This window comes from Bidens hawaiensis, unplaced genomic scaffold (genome assembly GCF_021521415.1).
Source record: "Bidens hawaiensis isolate Kalapana, Puna unplaced genomic scaffold, B.hawaiensis_p1.1 tig00024457_1, whole genome shotgun sequence".
NCBI classification, from domain to species: Eukaryota; Viridiplantae; Streptophyta; class Magnoliopsida; order Asterales; family Asteraceae; genus Bidens; species Bidens hawaiensis.
In genome coordinates, this window is record NW_027493861.1 from 113076 (window position 1) to 120815 (window position 7740).

A 7740-nucleotide genomic window follows, 5' to 3' on the forward strand; every position below is an offset into this window, starting at 1 on the left:
TAGAAACTTGACTGATTATGAGCAAGTTTTCTTAAATCTGTTAATATTTCAGTCAAGAAAAGTCTGTCATCAAGTCTAAGGTGTTTATTTCTCTTGGTGGTGTAAGTTGGGCGGGTAAAAAAGGCCCGGCCTGACCCAACCCATGTAAAATCTTGCTTTAGTGATTCGACATTTGATATGGTCTATGTACAATACTTATGCAGAACATAGTTCTATTGAAGTTCAGTCATTTTGTTGGCCATTGAAAATTGTTTTGACAAGTCAAACCATTTGCCATTATAAACATAATAGATGAATATATGGATAGTGGTTTAGTGAAAGTATGAAGCAAAGTTAATGTGTTTCATGCTGAGTATGAAAAAACCTTAAGACACCAAATTTGTCACGCTGTAAAGGCAGAAGACTTAACAATATGTTTTATGCATAAAAGAACTTTTATCTGCAATCCACCTAAAGAAGCCTTGTTCTCTAAATGCCATTGATCAAACATAATGAAATGTGACTGGTGACAGAAACAAAAATGTCATGTTCCTAGTTCACAGATTGCATTTTGGGAAGTTGGTGTTTTGTATTTGGGGCTTTCCTAAAAGCAACAATTACTGGACCAGTGGAGTGCATTACAAAGATAAAATTAATTGAACTAGAATCTTATCAAATTGTCAATCAAAGATCTTCTATACCATGACAGAAGTTAGAAAGTTTGATTTGATATCCTATTTTAGCTTCTGCACTTTATTTGATATTACATTATGCCAGTAAGGTTACTAAAGTTTATTCTAGCTTATTAATAGGTTAGCAGTTACACATATTGGTGTTTGTAATTTGTACATAGATGTATTGCCATCTTAGGGGCTGACAATTGGGTACATGCTTATGACACGTTTATACATGTTAATCAAAAAGGTATCATGTGTGATTTTTTAAAAATAATTCAAATTAGTAAGCTAGACCCGTTATTTCTTCTTATTGGTACATGAAACTTAAAATTGTATTACGGACATGAGATATAAAGGAGTTAAATGAGTCGTATTTATGTTTGATACATGTGTTAAGCGTGTCACATGTAACCTGTTTAACACGATAAGGCCTGCTTTGTCAGCCTCCATGGCATTTGTAATTACAAGTCATGTTCTTTCATTTGATTAAACCGATCGGCCTGCTGATAATTAATATCATTATATGCCATGTAGAGAAGCCTTTGAATTTCCTAGTCCTCGGTGGAGGTATGTCATCTAAGACTTTTTTACTTGAACAAAACATGTTCTCAATTCATGTATTTATTATTCATGTAATTACAAAACAACACTTTTCATTAAGTGGGTCATTGGGTTTTCAATGGAGTTGGGCTGGGCCTTGGATGGGGCTTTGCTAGCAAGTACCGGTCTTCGAGAGTTCTAGAGCTGCTTTTCAGGGTGATCGCCCAAAGTCTATTTCCAATTTATCACTATTACGAATATTGTTTGGTGGACGTAGTTATAGGTGATCAAATCGGGTTGGTCAAAGGAACCGGGACCGGTTCAGAACCGGTTCCATTAGTCAACATCACTGTTTAAACTGGTTCCATGGTCGAACCGGTTAGGGAACCGAACCGGTTCCCCAACCCTCGGACCCGGAACCGGTGGAACCGGTTCTGACCGGTTCCTAAACCGGTTCTTACACTGTAACCGGTTCCAACCGGTTACAGTGTAAAATATTTTTTTTTTTTTCGTTTTTTGTTTCCGCTGCTTGTGTAGGTGATGATTTGTGTTCTTCTGATTTCTGAAGAGGCTCATGCTACTTTTGTATCGTGTTACATTTGTTGAGTTTGCTATGTATTATAGTCTTTTGGCTTACGCAAGTCAAATGCTGAATTATAATCAAGAGCGGTGTTATACGATTCGTATTTGTATAACATGTTAAATAAAAAAAACAATTAACATAAAATTCATTTTATTTACTTTAAGAAGTTCAAAAAAAAAGGTTACATGTTTTAAAATATTCAAAAACAAACTAACAAAACATTAAACTTATATTTTGTGACATATTATTTCTATAAAAGCCTTCTTGTTCGTCGTAATTATTGAGTGGCGACTTATTCATCAGAATTACTTGTAGAAACGCCTTCTTGTTCGTCGTGCACTCGAACATCAAGTGGTGTTTCGTCTTCCAGAGTGGTTACGTGTTGAACCCGATCGATTGAGTCCAAGTGATCCTTCAAGCAAATGCACATCTCCACCGACTCCGAATTCAGTCTTGTTCTTCTCACCGATATTACCCTGCCACTAAGAGAAAAAGCAGATTCCGAAGCTACCGTAGAAGCTTGGGCGGTTAGTAAATCACGGGCCATGGTGGCAAGAATCGGAAACTCGGTTTCCTTTACCTTCCACCAAGCCAAAACATCAAAAGTGCCATATTCCTCTTCGGATAAACCGGTAGAGAAATCATATGCACTATACCTTCCTAGTTCGCTTGAAGGGGTGTTACCCCTTTGTTTTTTAGCCGTTACGTTGCGAACGGTGTTCATAAGGCTAATCATGGGGTCTCGTACTCTAGGAGCACTTGAACTTGATGAAGACCCCCCCGGCGTAGGCATGTGTATGTTTGACCCATATTTATTTATATAAGAGTCATACATAAATTTAAAATTCAAGTTAAAATCATTTTGTGCCTCTGTTGAAAAGTTTGGGTCAACTTCATGCATATCTAAGGCTGAAAAAATTTCGTCTATCACACATTCAACCCCCGTAACATTTAACATTGGGTTTAAAGCGGCGGCGCAAGTAAAAATCGGTGGCAATTCAAGAAAGTATTTTTTTAATTTAAACTTCATTGGTAATATGATGTTTGAAAACATTGGACTTTTATTTTCAAATTCTTTAAGATTGTTAACGATTAAAAATAACTCCGAAAGAACCAAGGGACTTGTCGGATAATACGTTCCCGATAGTTTCGTAGTTGATGTTTTAAAAACTTCAAGAAAAGTCGATAAGTCATTGATAATTTCCCATTTCTCATTTGAAAAGGGGATTGCCAAATCATTCTCGGCAAGACTAGAATGAAACATTTGTAAAGTGTCTCTTTGTTTCAAAGCACTTTGAAACATTATGCAAGTGGAATTCCATCGATGAGGTACATCCCAATTAGCTCCCAAAGCTTTTCTTCCCGTATCTTTACAAAATTTTCTATAATCCATTTGTCTTTTTTTACTTTTCTTAAAAACTTCATGTAGCATTACTCTAAAATCGTTTATAACCGATGTAACCTCATCCGAAGCAAGTCCGTCTTGCACGATTAAATTAATGATATGTGCAACACACCTTGAGTGAAAAAATACACCATTGCAAATCGGCGTATATTTTAATTTTAATTTATCAACCGCCGATGTATTATTCGACGCGTTATCAAATGCAATTGAAAATATTTTATTTTCTAGTTTATAAGTTTTTATAACATAATCTAAAATTTCAAACAAATTATCTCCCGTATGTGGATACTCAAAGAGTTCGAAAGCAATGGTGCGTTTCATCATTTCCCACGATGACGGGTCTACCCAATGAGCGGTGACACAAAGATAAGATTCGGGTAGACCATGTGGAGCCGACCAAACATCAGTAGTTAAGTTTATTCCCGTATTTATATTTTCAAAATATGCAATTAGTACCTCTTTGGCCTTCTTCCACAATTTTAAACAATAACGTTTAAGAGTATGACGACTTACGTGAGTGTATTGTGGTTGAAGCGTATCTCGAATCATGGCGGTTAAGCGAGGGTTGTCGAAGTGGCTAAACGGCAAAGCTTCTTGAATCACAAACTTCGCCATACGATCTTGAACTCGATCAATTTGGTATGTAAATATTCCGCCTTCACTATCCATTTGCGTTTGTTGCGACTCGACGTTCTGTTTCAACGCCCTGCAATACGGTCTTTCGATGTGTTTCTTCAAATTTGAATTCGAAAGTGGGTTTAAATAAATCCCACAAAACTTGCACCGAGCCTTCAATGAATGGTCACTCAATTCAACCAAATCCCAATTGCACCAAATCTCTTGATTACGATTATGAGGTACAATACGAACGAAACTTGGTCCGGCGGTGGAACCTTGACCAACCGATGATTGTGAGGCAGCCATAACAACAAATATGAATATAGAAGAAGAGAAAACAAGAGATTAGAGAACTCAGAACGTTGTAATAGCGTTTTTTTTTGTATTTTTTTGCGTTCGGGTTTGCGTTTTGAGTGTTGTGATGAACCCATTACACCAAATACCTATTTATACTAGTAGTGGGGTGTTTGGGGAGCCAAAAAACGGCCATTTTTGACCCCAACGGTCAAAAAACGGCCATAAAACCGTTTCCCAACGGCTAGAACCACTCCAACGGCTATAACCGGTTCCGAACCGGTTCCGGTCGAACCGGTTCCAGAACCGGTTCCGGTTCGGTTCCGGTTCCTACCCGGTCCACCTCCAAACATGTCAAACCGGTTCCGGATCGTCGGGTTGAAACGGAACCGAACCGGTTCCTACGAAAAACGGGTAGGAACCGGTTCGGTTCCGGTTCGGTTCCACCGAACCGGTTCCAGGAACCGGTTTTGTTGTCCACCTCTAGACGTAGTTGTCACATTAAAGCAGAAAAGGTGTGCGGGCAAGCTTGACCCAAACTGTTTTGAATCGTACTGGCATGTTCATCTTGCCACCTACATGTACAATTTTAAACCCAATCTTCCACATATTGACTGGTGTAAGTCAGACTACTAAGTGTTGGTGTGATCATGTCATGTAGACGGTATGTTTTACAGGTATAACAATAATACTGAATCACACAAAACTGGCTATGTCAAAGTTCATGCCAACTAAATGACCTATCATCAACTTTTAATCAGGTGATTTAAAAGTGTTTTTAACACATCGTGGTTATTGTAGAAATATTCTATAGGATAATTTTAACTCAATTGAATTGGAAAATAAATAGAGGAGCAAAACCACATTTGGTTGAGGGGAGAATTTGGTAAGACAAAAACACAAGATGCTCTGTAGTCTGTAACCTCTGTTGGCTTTTGCCCCAGTGTATGTTACAGAACACATGCTCAATTTCTTGTACGCCACGCAATTGCTTAAAATTATTAAGATATTCTAGTAAACCGTAGAACAACCATTATCCATCATCAAATCAAAATTATACAACGAATCAGTCAATTTTAATTCATCATATGCAACAATTTTCTAATACTAGCTGATTTCTAGTAATAATTTTCCAATATCATAATCATCTAAAATACCAGCCGAATTTTTAATAATAATAATTTTCCTAAAGTCAAAATTATATAATACCAGTCAGCCGAATTTCTAATAATAATTTTCCTAAAATCAAAACCCAAGAACTTTTAATCAGTAGATTAATGGTGTGCCGGAAACAGTCTAGATTTTTTGGCGGGATGTGGGCTTTCAACCTCTTGGTCTGCAAATCCGGCAAGAAACTTCGGCAAGACAGCTGGAAGATTCAGGTCAAACCCGCGTTGACTGTGGGTAGACCCCGATGACGTCATCCCGCGGCTGATAACACCTTCATAGTGACGCCTCTTGTGACCACCCAACGCCTGTCCGGTGGGAAAACACCGGTGGCAAACAAAACACTCATGACTCTTTCCCCCGTGGGTCCCACTTGTGGGAGTTGCGGTGGGTTGTTCGACTTCTGCTCCGCCGGCGGCACGGTTGTTTTTCCGGTGGCTGGTTGTATGGCCGCCGAGAGCTTGGTAAGACCCAAAAGTTTTGTCACAGAAGCTACACTTGTAAACCAACGTTTGCGGATGTTGTTGTTGTGGCGGCGGTGATGAGTTGGCATGGCGGCCTTGGGAGAGTAGGACAAGACAGAAAGCAAGGTACTCGTCATCCTCGGAGAGTGGCTGGTCGACACGTGGGCGTTTGGATCTTTTGCCTTTGGTCCATGGCTGATCTAGATACTTGAAGTGGTTGCCGGAACTGGTTGCCGTTGTTGGTGAATTCAAAGTTTCAAGTGCCATTAGGATTTTTAGGGTTTTAAAGAAAGAGGTGTGAATTGAGTGACAGCGGAGGTGAGTGAAAGTATATAAGGGAGGTTGTTGGTGTAGGGTTTAAGGAACGAAGTTGTAACTTGCGTGGCAAGTTTGAGGAAATAAGGCCCATGTTATTTATTTGTTTGTTTGGAAAATGAAGTATTAAGTGAACATATTGGGTGGATATTGGTGATGAAGACTTCGTTTTCTAGTAGAAACTCAAGTTTGATCTTTATTTATGTTATTTTTTGTGGATATTGGCAGTGACGAATTTGAGCTACACATTGCGATGTTGTCAGTTTAGATCCCGAGTTCACCCGGGGTTTTTGTCCCATCGTGTGTTACGCCAGTGGCATCACGACTGTCAAGTAGCAATCAGCGGTATGGTTCTCGGGGGAGCGCTCAAGCCAAACTCTAAAGCTAACGTGAGCCCGATTAAGACAATATAGTCTAACCAGAGTGAGATAACGTGACTTTTTAAATTGAAAAGTACGTTGGCCTAATCATGGAAAAGAAAGTTCTTGTAGAAATAAATTAAGTAAACATATTGGTGGGTATAACACGCTATGTGTTTTAACATATAATGTGACTAGTAGGCTACGGTTGGTGTTGAGTTTGTTTCTTGTGTAGTTGTGTGTGCCATGTGGAGGAATCAAGTGGGAGTTGAATCAGCTCAACACATGATGGGCTAGAATCCGCGCTTTATTTACATTTGTTGTATCACACATTCATTATACACGTATCTTTCTATCATTTAAGGGAGATGGATGAACGTGGCTAGAGGTGGTACCGACGGGAAGAGGGGGCCAATCTCGGTGTTGGCTCAAAACATAATTGCCCGGTATTTCTTGTTGATCTTTTCGACCGCACGTGTATGATTCATATATAATATTAAAACCAAAGGTTGACATGAATAGTGGTAGTCTTTTTTTTTTTTCCTTAAGTTTTATTTCACTCATGATACTAAATAATATACATCTTTAACACATTTTATCATTCATTTTTCTATAAATTCCGTTTTGTACGAGCAGAAGTTTGAATAATATTGTGATGTTTGTTCGAAACCCGTTCACTTCGTCACAATATTGACATGGTTGTAAATCCCAAGCTAGGCGTTGATTAATTCTGATAATCGCTGATTAATCTCACTTAATCTTTGATTAAGCCTATTTAATTAATCCCGAAAAAATCCCGATTAATCATTGTCCCCACCCAACGCCCAACTAGCGTCTAGCGATTACCATAATACTGAATATTCATATGATGCCCGGTATTGAAACTCGTATATCTTATGATACAAAAAAAAAGGTTTTTACTAAATTATGCCGAAATTTGAGAGAAAAATCAAACATGGTTGCATATTTAGTTTTTCATATAATAGAAGTAATCATTTTTATGGTTTTGGCAGTTTTTTTTAATATTTTTTTCTAGACATTCTGGCGTAAATTTTGTCAAAAACGGAATTGTACGTGTATAAAATAGAGTATTTTGTTAGTATCTTAAGATACAAGAGTGCATTTACTGTACCTTAACCATGACGAATCGAACCAAAATCTACCAAACAATATCGGCATTATCAGAATAGCTACCGAATTTCGCTTTTATAGTTTCGATGGATGTAAAACACATGTTGATATCTTGTTGACATATCACAACTTTATTTTTTTCGAGTAATCTCTTTCAGCTGCCATATATACCGAGTACATTTATCGTAACAAACCAAACCAATATTAA

General features: G+C 38.1%; 1 pseudogene; it reads right to left on the reverse strand.

The window, feature by feature from the left end:
* Positions 1–5370: 5370 nt before the first annotated feature.
* Positions 5371–5994, reverse strand: LOC143569332 (zinc finger protein ZAT6 pseudogene; annotated as a pseudogene).
* Between the last annotated feature and the right edge of the window lie 1746 nt (positions 5995–7740).